Source organism: Neomonachus schauinslandi, chromosome 7, assembly GCF_002201575.2.
Source record: "Neomonachus schauinslandi chromosome 7, ASM220157v2, whole genome shotgun sequence".
In the NCBI taxonomy this organism is placed as follows: domain Eukaryota; kingdom Metazoa; phylum Chordata; class Mammalia; order Carnivora; family Phocidae; genus Neomonachus; species Neomonachus schauinslandi.
Window position 1 is genome coordinate 23,253,092 of NC_058409.1, and position 13,461 is coordinate 23,266,552.

General features: G+C 38.1%; 1 protein-coding gene across 5 annotated transcripts in view; it reads right to left on the bottom strand.

Moving 5' to 3' along the window:
* Positions 1-13,461, bottom strand: part of RAPGEF6 (Rap guanine nucleotide exchange factor 6) — a 198,932-nt gene that overhangs the window by 177,019 nt on the left and 8,452 nt on the right. The window lies entirely within an intron of this gene.

Below are 13,461 nucleotides of genomic sequence, written 5' to 3' on the forward strand. Positions count from 1 at the left end.
AGATGTATTTTTCAAAGTATCTTAACACCCCACAATTCTGATTTTAAGCCAACAACTGTTTATGACAATACTATTAACTATGGAAGACTAATAAAATCTCTGAACTGAAAGAAATCTGAAAAGGTAAAGAGCTACTTCCACTCATACAGGAACCCCTCCCTCTTTAGGATGGCTGACGGTCTCTACTCAAGCAATGCCAGAAATCAAAAACTTCTCATTTCATATGAAAGTCTATTTCATTTCTAAGCAGATATAACCCTTCTTCCTCAGTGACATCCAACTATTCAAAAAGAATTATCATATCGTCATAAGCTTTTAATTTATTATTTCCTCCAAATTATGCAGTCTCAGTATTTGCAGGTTCCACATCTTTAAAAGCATCCTGGCTAACCTCCTTTGGACAGGACCCAATTTGTCAATATTCCTCTAAAAATATGACTTTCTAAAAAGTCTTTTTCTAAAGAGACCCAAAGCAGTATTAATCAACCACTAACAAAAAAAGTCCAGTGGGACAACCCTGTTACTCTGTGAGAGAGGCTAGGAACTTTTCTCTAGTCCTCAGATAACTAGGTATTAAAACTCCCAGTATGATACAGTATAATCTCAGCCTAGAGGAGCGGCAGAGTAAAAGGCAGAATGTGGGAACAGCCCAAATTCCTGACAGAATGGTCTACTTTACCACTTATGTAGAATGCTGGTGCACAGAGATTATAAACAAGCTTAAATTCTCTATATAAAAGGTACATCCTTATTCTCTTATAAGGAACAATGCCTTTATACCAGGACAGGCAACTCCCCAACACTGCCCTCCTGCTTTGATATGCAATTGGCTAAGAGAATTATCAGATAACAGAAGAAAAAGACAGCTAAGACAACCTGTTTTTTAACAGATTAATAAGAAAACATGGAGTCACTAAGAAAAAGAGCCATAATCTGTCATTCCAAAAATTACAACTACTAATTAACCATGATGGATTCAATGACCACACCATCTCTGCTAAATCCTTAGGAAAATGGGAGTGAAAAATATTTTTTCTATATACATATATAAAGAATAAATTAAAAGGGAAAACCATAACAAATGAGAAAGGTCTATAAAATTCTTGACGACAGCAGGTAAGAGTAGTGATATGGTAAATTAATATTTCCAAAGATGGCTACAATGGTATTTCTTATCTTATATACTCTTTCAATAGGACCTTACCACTCCATCAAAAATTGGAATCTTATGTGCCTTCCCCAAGAACCTGGTTGGTCCTTTGATTTGTTCAGATCAAAAGAATGTGGCAGAGGTAAAGATGTGTAACTTGTACAATTCAAGTACCCTGAGACCACCAATGATGTGAGGAAGCCCACTAGTCTCATGGAGAAAGGCCACGCGGAACAGCACCAAAGCATCAGATATGTAAGTGATGTCTTCTTAGACCAGTAGACGAATGGAACTGAGAGAATGATCCCAGCTGAGGTTCTGTGGAGCAAAAGAACCAACCACCCAGTCAAAACCTTCAGAATTGAAGTAATAAAGTCCTTGCCAAAGTCTAGCTCATAGTGAACTCACTGAGCTTGCAAATCCATCTAATAGTCCCTCTCAAATTCCTGAGTTTATAATTAGAATGTATATACTTGCTAAAATAACCCCCCAAATGGGTCCATGACCTATGTGGTAATAGCTCTAATAGTGGAAAAAGCCAAATGGAAACCTCCGAAATTGCCCATATCCCATTCTCCAGAAGAAAACAGTAAATAAAAGATAATATTGCTTCCATATAGGCAAAGGACAGCAAAGACTAGGGCGTCCAGTAAAGACTTGAGTATTCAATGGTGAAGGTCCCTACCATATACTGTCCTCAGAAAGTAAACGTATCCTAAAAAAACAAAAAACAAAACAAAAAAAGCCTACAGATTGCCACAGACAACCGAATTCCAACCAATAGTCTCAACATAACATTGTTGCTGGAACTGATTAAGTCTCAGGTATTGATTTGGTGAATACATTTCTTTCCATTTCCATTACAAAAGATCATCAGAAACCGTCTGCATTCATGGAGGACAATATTAACTTACAGTTTTTCCTTAGGGCTATTTTAACACTCTCACTTGATCTGAGCCAAAAGGCCAAGAAGCGATGAACTCTGTCACTCTAACATAACACAATGTGAAAACATCTAGACCTTCTGACCCATTACATAGTTGCTATCTTGCTGAATGGACAGAATGAACAAGAGAATGACCAAGAAGAGGCAGGTACCCTGGAGTCCTTGGTAACACACGCATACTCCAGAAAGTGGGCAATAAACTCTATGAGGAATCAGACTATCACTTGCATGTTTTTAGGGGTGCAGTGATCAGGGGCATTTCAGGACATCTCCTATTAACAAAATGTTGGGGCTTCAACTTTAGGTCAAGACAGAGTAAGAGGGACTGGACTTACCTTCCACCGTAATCAACTAAAAATCAAAATAAATATATGAAATAACGTTTTTTCATGAGGTAAGACATCAGGAAACAAGACCATTTAACACCTGAGAGAAGAGAAACAAATGAGATGATTCATATGATGGTACCTTACTGCCTGCCAGTATCTTTAGTTGAGGAGAAGGAGGGGGCAGTCTAGAGAGTAGAAACTGGCTAGAGTTTGCAGAACATGAGAAAGCGTGTTACAGAGAGATAAGAGTATGTTCTGGAAACCTACAGAAGGTGCTCCTCAAGTCTTAAATTGAGTACTGATCATCCTATCATGTGGGGAAAAAAAAAAAGAACTCAGGGAAAGAACTATTTGAAAGAATTAAATAAGTCCTCAACCAGGAATGATTTTTGTCCCCTGGATGACAAGAGCAGTATCCAGAGACATTTTGGGTTGTCACAATTTAGTGTGGAGGTAGGGAGTGGTGCTACTAGCATCGAGTGACTAGAAGCCAAAGATGTTAGTAAACATCCTCCAATGCACAGGACAAGGACCCAGAATAAAGGCTTATCTGGGCCAAAATGTCCATAGTGCTGAGGTTTGAACACCCTGGATCAGAGGGAACATATACCTAAAACTCACACAGGGACACGAAGAGTTCCTATTTCCATCAGGCAGAATAGAAAGTCTCATAATTCACAGTGCATTTACTTTAGTACTCAGAAGGCTTTGGACTCAATATTGGGGCAAAATTAAACAGATTAAATTCTACTCTGGCACTACAAACACAGCTCAAAAAAAGGCCCAAAAGAATCAAATAATTTCCAAGTCACTTAATTGTGTCCCAGAACAAAGTTGAGGAATATTTATAAGAAATATGAAAACCGGGGCGCCTGGGTGGCTCAGTCGTTAGGCGTCTGCCTTCGGCTCAGGTCATGATCCCAGGGTCCTGGGATTGAGCCCCGCATCGGGCTCCCTGCTCGGCGGGAAGCGTGCTTCTCTCTCTCCCACTCCCCCTGCTTGTGTTCCCTCTCTTATTGTGTCTCTCTCTGTCAAATAAATAAATAAAATCTTAAAAAAAAAAAAAGAAAGAAATATGAAAATCCCAGTACATAAAAAGGTAAAAATCACAATCTCTGGTATTCAATCAAAAATTACCAGGCGTGCAGAGCAGGAGGAAAAAATGACTCATAATGAGGAGAAAAATCAATTAAAACCCATTTACCAATTACACAGATAATAGAATGAGCAAGAAAAACCATTTAAAACTTATTAAAATTATATTCCATATATTCAGGAAGATACAGAAAAGATTAAGCATGTAAGAAGGGACACTAAAAAAACTTCAGAGATGAAAACAGTTATCTGAGATGTACAATACACTGGATGGGATGAATAGCACAATAAGACTGCAGAAGAAGAGGTTAATAAACTTGAATACACAAGAATAGAAAGCAAAAAGAAAACAGAAAAAGATGGAAAAAACTTGAACAGAGCACTAATGAATTGTGGAACAACTTCAAGCAGCCTAACAAAAGTGTAACTGGAGTCACTTCAAGGCAGAAGGAGAACAGAGGAAAAAAACTGAATTATGGAAAATATCCCCTTTTTGATGAGAACTATAAACTTACATATCCAGGAAGTTCAACAAACCCCAAGCACAAGAAATACTAGGAAAACAGCACCAAAGCACATCAAGACCAAACTGCTTTTAAAAAATGATGGAGACAAAACTATAAAAGCAGCTCAAGAAACAAGATAAATTACATAAAGATTGGAATTACAGCAGGCAGGGCGCCTGGGTGGCTCAGTTGGTTGAGCGACTACCTTCGGCTCAGGTCATGATCCTGGAGTCCCTGGATCGAGTCCCGCATCGGTCTCCCTGCTCGGCGGGGAGTCTGCTTCTCCCTCTGACCCTAACCCCTCTCGTGCTCTCTCTCTTTCTCTCTCCCTCAAATAAATAAAAAAAAAATCTTAAAAAAAAAAAAATTACAGCAGGCTTCTCGTCAAAAACAATGCAATCCAGACAACTACTGTAGTAACATCTTTCAAGTCACAAAAGAAAAACAATTATCAACCTAGATTTCTATTGCCAGTCAAAACAGCTTTCAAAAACAAAGGGAAAATATTTTTCACATATATAAAGTCTGAATGAATTAATCACCTGCAGACCTGCCCTATAAAAGAAATGTTAAAAGTCCTTCATAAAGGAGGAAAAACAATACCAGATGGAAATTTGAAACTACACAAAGGAATGAAGAGAATTGAAAATGGAAACTACTTGGGAAAATATAAATCTTTTTTTCTAATTATTTAAACAATAATCAACAGCTTAAAAAGCATTAACAAAAAGGGCACCTGGGTGGCTCAGTCAGTTGAGCATGCCAGACTCTTGGTCTGACCCAGTCATGATCTTGGGGTGATGGGATGGATCCCTGATATCTGTGTTGGGCTCTGAGCTCAGCATGGATTCTGCCAGGGATTCTTTGTCTCCCACCTCCCTCTTCTAGCGCTCCTCACCCCGCTTCTGAGCATGCAGGAGCTCTAAATAATAAAATCTTTAAAAAAAAAAAAAAAACATTAAGAAAAAAGATGACAACAAAAATGTGCTGTGGATTTACACTATGCATACAACTAAAATGTATCTCAATAAGAGCACAAAGGACAGGAGGTAAAAATGGCAATGCACTGTTGTAAGGTTCTTACACTACAGGTGAAATAGTATAATCTCACTTGAAGACAGACTGGGATAAATATGAAATGTATACTGTAAACCTTAATAAATCTCGTATTTTGTAGATATCCTTGTATTCTCTCTCATATATAACACATCCTTGTGAATGAGAACAGTATTAGTTCTTTCCCAGTCTGGGTCCTTCCCCCCACCCTCCTTTTTCTTATAGGTGTGGCCACACATAAATAGCTGCTGGGGCCCCACCCTTTACGTTAAAAGTCATAACCCAAAATGCCTGTCCTATGGAAATGTGCAATTTATTTCTGACATAAAGCTAATTTTGTTTTAGTGGCCAACAAGTTAGAACTCCCATAATGTGACCTGCCAAATAAGGATAGGCTAGTGTCAAAAAGTGCCAGAATTTTCTCAGATTCTCAACTAAATTTATGTCATATAATTTCCGTTCTCAATTCAGAGGACATTTTGGGAACAACATCGATAACGCCACTAATAGTTGACGAAGGATTTGGAACTCACTTCTCAAATTTTAAACTCTAAGCAAGAATATAATTCACAAGTTCTTGAAATATATATGTGATTCTTTGGTTCTCTGCGTAAAGAAAGGCTGACGAAGTTTATCAATTTTAGATTCTAAAAGCCCTTCTTCAAATATCTGTAAGTTTTTACTGTCAGTTCCCTTCAATTTTATTTCAGAGGGACCATATGGCCAAATGAACACGTAGTTCTCCCACAGCATCTATAAATGCTGACTGCGTGGACCCAAATAGAAATATTAGCATTATTCCTATCAGGGGTTGGCAAACTTTTTCTATAAAGGGTGAGAGAGTAAATATTCTAGGCTTTTTAGGTCATATGATTTTTGTCACAACTATTTAACTTTTCCTTTGTAGCATGAAAACCATAAAAATGTAGGTAAACGAATGGATGTGGCTGCATTCCAATAAAGTCTTATTTACAGAATAGTTGGTAGGTTAATTTGGCCCCCAGGCCATATTTTGCCAACTACTAAAATTCAGATGGTCAAAAATATCCACCAAGGAAGTCAAGCCATGAATGAACTCTTTGGAGAATACTTCAGCTTATGAATTTTGGTGGAAGCTGAAAACACCAGATTTTCATTTTTCCAACCTCACATAAAACTAGAGCATGGACAAATGATCCAAGTGCTACTAATCAGACACACACGTCCAAAACTTAGAATACAGTGATACCGACAAACAAGAACTGCACACAACCAATGCTGGCAGTTAGTGGTAGCAGCAGGGTCAGTCAACATACGCAGTATATCGTGTAGGTGGTCAACAGTCCAAGTAGTGGACTGCTTGGGGTTAGGAGTATGAACATGGTTGTCTAGCCCCAAGTCTACTTCTCCAGTAATCCCAGCAATTCTGTAGCGACCCAGTATCCTTTTATACCTTTTCTTTAAAGTGGACAGAACTGGGCTCTGTTTCATTTAAGTTTACAACCCCGACAGACCCTTAGACCAGCACCATCAGCCTCACTTGGGAAATTGGTAAAAATGCAAATTCTCAGGCCCCACTCCAGACTTAGTTAATCAGAATCTCTGGTGTAGCCCCCAGCAATTTGTGATTTAATAAGGGCTCTAGGCAGTTCTGATGCATACTAAAGTTTGACAACCACTAGCTGACAGGTAGGATATGTATGCCACTCTGTTATTTGGCTGATAACCTATTAATGAGAAAGGGAATTAATCACTGAGATGCCTAGTAAATCCTGGTCCCTACAATGCACCTGGTTTGAGGGTCATAAGATGCTAAGCACTCAAGAAAGAACAGAAAAGACGCTCCCAGAACAAAGGACGATTATAGTAGTAAACTGGCTAATTCTCCCACATGATGTGGGTGGTTATGGTATTTTGTTTAAATGGGACAGCAAGTAGTTGTTGACTGTGTAAAGCTGGGCATAGAAAGGAGTTTCTTGTAGGGTTTTTTGTTTTGTTTTAAGCAGGCTCCACGTCCAATGTGGGGCTCAAACTCACAGCCCCAAAATCAAGAGTAGCATGCTCTACCGACTGAGCCAGCCAGGCACTCTGGTTTCTCGTAGTTTTTGTACCAACTATCTCTGAGACAGGCTTGTGGTAGTATTATTAGGCTTGGTGTGTCCAAGACCAATAAAAGCTATTATAGAAAGTCAAAACAAACAAAAAAAACTTGACAGAAACAGGCCGTAAGCCTTATAGATACTTCTTGGTAGTAAAAAATTTAAACGGTACATTCAAGGAGGTATTAATCATTTACACAGTGCACACCTGAAAGCTGCTCTACAGAGCCTGAAAGAGGGAAGTCAGGATGAAGATGGAAAAACTAGGAAGTCATGACATTTCAGATCAGCAACACCAGAATGAGCCACCTGTTCTGAAACTACAACATACTGCAGAAATTAACCAGCGCTATTAGAAAAAATACCAGCTCCGGGTTAGGGAATAAAATAATGGGTTCCACTTGGGCAAAAAATGGTGAGGAAGCGGTGATGACTCAGAGCTTCCTAAAACAGATCAACCATACCCTCTCAGCCAGTTATGTGAGTGACGGTGGGCAGGCTGAGGTGGGGTGGTAATACTGCCATCCTACAACAAAGCAGCTATCTTTTTACACCCTTCAAACATTCCAAACCTAATGAATTCACTGTAGGCATATCTATTGGTTCAATTTCATTTTAAAATGAAATATTAAATTCTAATCTGCAGCTCTGTATGAAGAATTAACAATCTTTTTAAGTATACCTTCTAATTAAGGAGATTGTGCCAAAGCAGTGTGCTGCTCCTGGAGTAACTCCATCTTTCAATTCTGATGGCCATTCTACACATGCTTAGAAACCCCAACCAAAACTTGGAAAACTTAGACTGGTATGCTTAAAGTAACTATATTTTTCTGTTTCTTCAACTCTAAAACTAATGAATTTCTTGTCATCACATGCAACTTTCAATACAACATCAATTACTTAAAATACTCATTAATGAAGATATTTTACTCAATTATCTTCTTCACCTGGAAAGCAAGTACATCCCTCGAATTTTAACAATGAAAAATCTCTCAGGGTGGATCCTAAGAGCAGTACAGATTTGATTCCAAGATATATTCTGCAGCTACAGGTCTATACATAAAAACCTATGGTGAAGAATCCTCTACAAATCAATGTTAGGCTGAAGATGGAATAACAATGTAGTAAACCTAGAAATCTGGAGACAGACCTGGGTTCAAACTATGCCTTTATCAGTTACTAACCAGTAATCTTGGATTATTTGCTTAATGTTTATTATCTGTACAAAAGGAATGATAAAGTACCTCCCTTTGAACATTTTATGTTAATTGAACATTTAACAAAAATGTTAAGTGTGTACGCAGGAACTATCACCTGGTGAAGAGTTAACGAATGTTAGCATTATGTGTTTATATATAGGTACGCATTATAAAATTACAAAACAATGATTAAATTACATTCAGCACACTATTAAAGCTATTTTGAATGTTTTTCACAATAGCTCCGAGCAAACAACACCATACATTAAACATAGAATTCTATTCCATTAGTTTTCTCATCCATGTGGTGTAAATATATTCTGCTAAATGGCAGTAAAGAGCTACACAACACTTACCACACCTGGAGCCCAGCCCCTTGTTTCTAAATACCATTTCCTACTAAAAGAACCAGGGTTCCTTGGGTAAGTGGCTGATTTCAACTAGGGCATGGAAAGTATAAGCCTGGAATATCTTTTTGTGCCAGAAAGATTACTTAAAGACTAATGGGGTCATGTCAAAAGGACATAGGAGAGAACTTTGAAAGGGCTTCCACTGGCTAAATTTGGGGTAATCTAATAAACAAAAAGAATGAAAATATTAAAAATACAAAGATAATCCTTGAAATAGTCTTTTTTTTTTTTTTTTTAGAGGAGGAGGAGCACAGGGAAAAGTGGGAAAGTTCTTCTATACAGAATACCAGCTATTATATAATTGTAGGAGAAATATACAATTAGGAAATTATCACTTTGTAACAGCAAAGTAAGTTATTCAAGCAAAGATCATCAACATGCTAAAGCCAATGGGTCCAACACTGGTGAAAGACAAGGTATCTACCCTTTGGCAAAGTATCACCTCAAGGATCACTTCTAACTTTCAGCACTGTACCTTTACAACAAAGAGATACAGATAATCAAATTTCGCATCCCCCATTATGGAAAGAACAGATAATGTGCCTTCTGATGTGACAATATTCAAAGTACAGAACATCACGGAGAGCCTGGCTGGCTCAGTTGGAAGACCATGTGACTCGATCCCAGGTCGTGAGTTCAAGCCCCAGGTTGGGTGTAGAGATTACTTAAGAATAAATAAATAAACTTAAAAAAAAAAAGTACAGAACATCACCCATACAGTTCTTCAAGAAAATAATTTCACCTAAATCTCATCATGAAAAACTAGGTGAAACTAAATTATGGGTATATTCTTCTTTTTTTTTTTTTTTTTTTAAAGATTTTATTTGACAGAGAGAGACACAGCGAGAGAGGGAACACAAGCAGGAGGAGTGGGGGAGGGAGAAGCAGACTTCCCGCCAAGCAGGGAGCCCGATGTAGGGCTTGATCCCAGGACCCTGGGACCATGACCTGAGCCAAAGGCAGACACTTAATGACTGAGCCACCCAGGCGCCCCCAAATTATGACATATTCTAAAAGACAACTGGCCAGATTCTTCCTAAGTCATGTTTATGAAAGAAAGAAAAAGGCAGGAGAACTGTTCTCTCTTAAAGAAGACTGAGGGCACCTGGCTGCCTTACTCAGAAGAGCATGTGACTCTTGATCTCGGGGTTGTGAGCTCAAGCCCCACACTGGGTGTACAGATTACTTAAATAAACTTAAATAAAATAAAATAACAAAGAAGACTGAAGAAACCTAACCACCAAATGTAATGTACCCTGACTGGATCCTAGATTGTAAAATATAAGACATCTTAAAGATACGGTGAGGGGTGAATTGTTATCAGGTCTGCAGTTCACTTTCAAATGGTTTAGCAAAATAAAGTATATGCTAGAGAGAAGGACATAAAATAAATACGGCAAATTATCGCTCTGGGTGAAGAGTATATAGTACAGGACCAAAAAAAAAGGGGGGGGGGATACTATTCTTCCCATGTTTCTGTAGTTTTGAATTTCTCAAAACAGAAAGATGGGGGGTGGGCAACACATGACTGTTTCCTGTTTACTCCATAGGGTGACAGACATTTCTAGCTTTCCCTAAACTTCAAGTCTCATTTAATGATCTGCATTCCTTTTTTCATTATCTTTTCCTATGCATCCCCAATCATCACCATATGTTGACCTGTGTCCATGACACACTGCTCCCAGGAATGTTCTCTGGGAAAGTTCACCTCGTTCCATCACTGTATCAGAATTTAGTCTTATCTCACTATACATCTGGGTATACATTTCTTAAAGTAAACTAGAACTTTTTATTTGTAGATTAAAATACATTGCTTAACTAAATTACCTGAGCATTAAATTTTATTAATAAAAACTCTAACACTAAAAAGTTATAGCCTGAAATTTTTAGAGATGAAAATCCCAAATATTATGCTTAAACATTAGAACTCCAATAATTAACCTCTGAAATAATGTATCAAAAGATCAAGGATTTAATTTCTTCTAAGGTCAAAGTTTAGGCTGAAGTTCACCTTTCTGGTCCCACTATGTATTACGCAGTCACCCAAGATTAATTCCAAGTTTCACATGCACTTTTCAATCCTTATCTCTCTCCGTAAATTTTTTTTTATAGTATTTGCTGACACATTCATCACTCATTCCCTCCTCCTTCCTAAAACTCTTTTCCTCCCATCCCTTCTCTAATATGGTTCTCTCTGGGTTCCTGTCCCGATGGAAAACATTTAGTAACAACTACAAGCACATAATGTGAAATTAGGACACCTAGATTTGAATCCTGACTCCATAGTTTCCTAGTTGTGTGAACTCAGACAAGTTAGTCTGTGATTCGGTTTCCCTATATGTAAAATGTGGATAACACCTTCTTTCAGAGTGTTTTTGGAAGGATTAAATATATATAAAGGTTTTTTTTTTCTTTCTTTCTTTCTTTTTTAAAGTGACAGGCATCCAGTAAGTACCACAGCATATAAATCTTAGCCGTTATTATTGCTATTATTACCTTTCTGCTCTAGGTGCTCCTGAGTCTCCTTCACAGGCTTTGCCTTCTTATTCCCTTGAATGTTTATAGATGTTCCCATAATTGTGATATCCACCCTTTCTTTACTAGAGACTCCCTACCACCAGTAAAATCCTCCACATCCATAGTTTCAACTACCATATACATGTTAATGACACCCATATTTGTATTTCTAGCCCAGAGCTCTCTAGCAAAACTTACAACCTACACATTCTAGAGCATAATGAACACTTTCACCTGGGAGATCCATCAGCATCTCAAATGCAATAAATGCAAAGCTAAACTCATTATTTATACTCCTGTGTCTTCCTCCTAGGTTCCCTGATTTATGTGATACACTCTTCTTCAATGACTCTGGCCAGAATTTTGTCAATTCTATTTCATAAATGTCAACTCTATTTCACCATCCCACCTGGAGCAATTTGGGGATTTATTATTTCTCACGGGGTAACAGAAAACAGCCTTCTTGCATCTAAGTCTGACACCCTGTAATCCACTCTTCATAGTCCTGCCAGAGTTATCTTTCCAAAAAGCAAATATAAACTTCTTAAAGAGAAAACAGTCCTTCATGATCTGGATCCTGGCCATGCCTCTAGTGTCCTATCTTGTACTACTCACCTATCCAGGCAACTTGCATGTTTGTGCCAAGCTCATCTTGTGGCCTTGACAAATACTGTTCCCTTTTTAGGAAACACTATCCCTTCTTCACCTAACATTTACATATTCTAATCTATACTCAAGTCAGGATTCCCTTTTCTAAAACAGCATGAATAACACCTGCCTACTCTTTACTCTTCTCTCCCCAAAGTCCTCCTATAAACTCCTGAAGGCTTCATTTTACATCTATCACAGTACTACGGGAGTATTTTAACTGTGTATTTGCCTATATCCTCCCATAAAAAAAGAACTTTAATCTTTTATCCTTGGCACTTAAAAAAAAAAGTACTTAAAAAATATTTACCACACAAATATACATTAGGCACTCTTCCTCAAAAAAAGTATGTATTCAACTCGGCCTCATTTAAGGAGCTCAGCCAACTCCAGCTGGCACTTGTGACACAAACTCTTTTGTAAAAATAATCTGTGATGAAGCCTTTTCCTATTAGTTGAATGCTTTTAAAAAGCCAAAATGGAACACACTACCACCCTTTGAAAACAAAAGTTTAAGTTATAAAACAGAATGGTGTAAGAAACCACTGACACAGATATCAAGTACACCTGTTTTCATCCTACATAAAACTTGAAAATTCTAAACTTCCATTAAATTTACACAGCACCTTTAAGTACTGCATATAGCACAGGCAAGATAAAACAAGGCAAATTTATTCAGGAAAATATTAGGCATCTGTAAAGATGACAAAAGTTCAAAGCTTAAAACATAACCTAAAGTTCACTGTTCTGCTACAGAGAAAGCAGTGGGGTGCTACTAGACTGAGGAAGTTACCGATGAATCATGTGACCTTGAGCAAGACATTTTACCTCTCAGGAGTTCAGTTCCTTATCTGTATGCAACTCTTACCACCAGCTCTTGACCTCGCCAGCTACACTATTTCTAGAAGTGCTATATATACGTTCACAAATACATGCTGGCAGTGTTGCTACTTTAGCTATGTACTAAGTGTCCTGTCCAGTGAGCCCCACTATCTCTGCCACATGACAAAGCCTAAAGCCCTCCAGCTGCCAAAGCTTTAGTTTATGGCAAAGTAGTGGAGAGGGCCTAATAGTGGAGAACATCAAACAGGGGCTGCTTAGGCCTCCATAATCTCATGTTCTCAATAAAGCGGCTCGTTCACTTTTTATTTACAGCAAGACCTCAGTTTAACAGGTCCAGGGCCAGATAATAACCACAATGTTATAGAGTTCACAATCACTCCATCCCTTCCAAAGAAGAGGACTTCTCATCATGCCTGGCCACTCCTCACTTTTGTTGAATTCTCTTGGGGAAGCTCCTCACTCTCTTCAAAACAAAATTTTATGATGTCCAAACTCCTGAATGGCTACAGTTTTCTTCTCAAGGTAGGAATCTCTAATACATGTAAAATGAGGTGCCTAGAAGAGATGCTGTCTAATGAAGGCCCCATCCAGATCTATATTCTCTTTCTATCCAGTTGAGTTTACAAATGAAGGCTACAGGGCCCCACAAGGATAAATAAGTTCTTTTACTTCCCCAAAACCCTC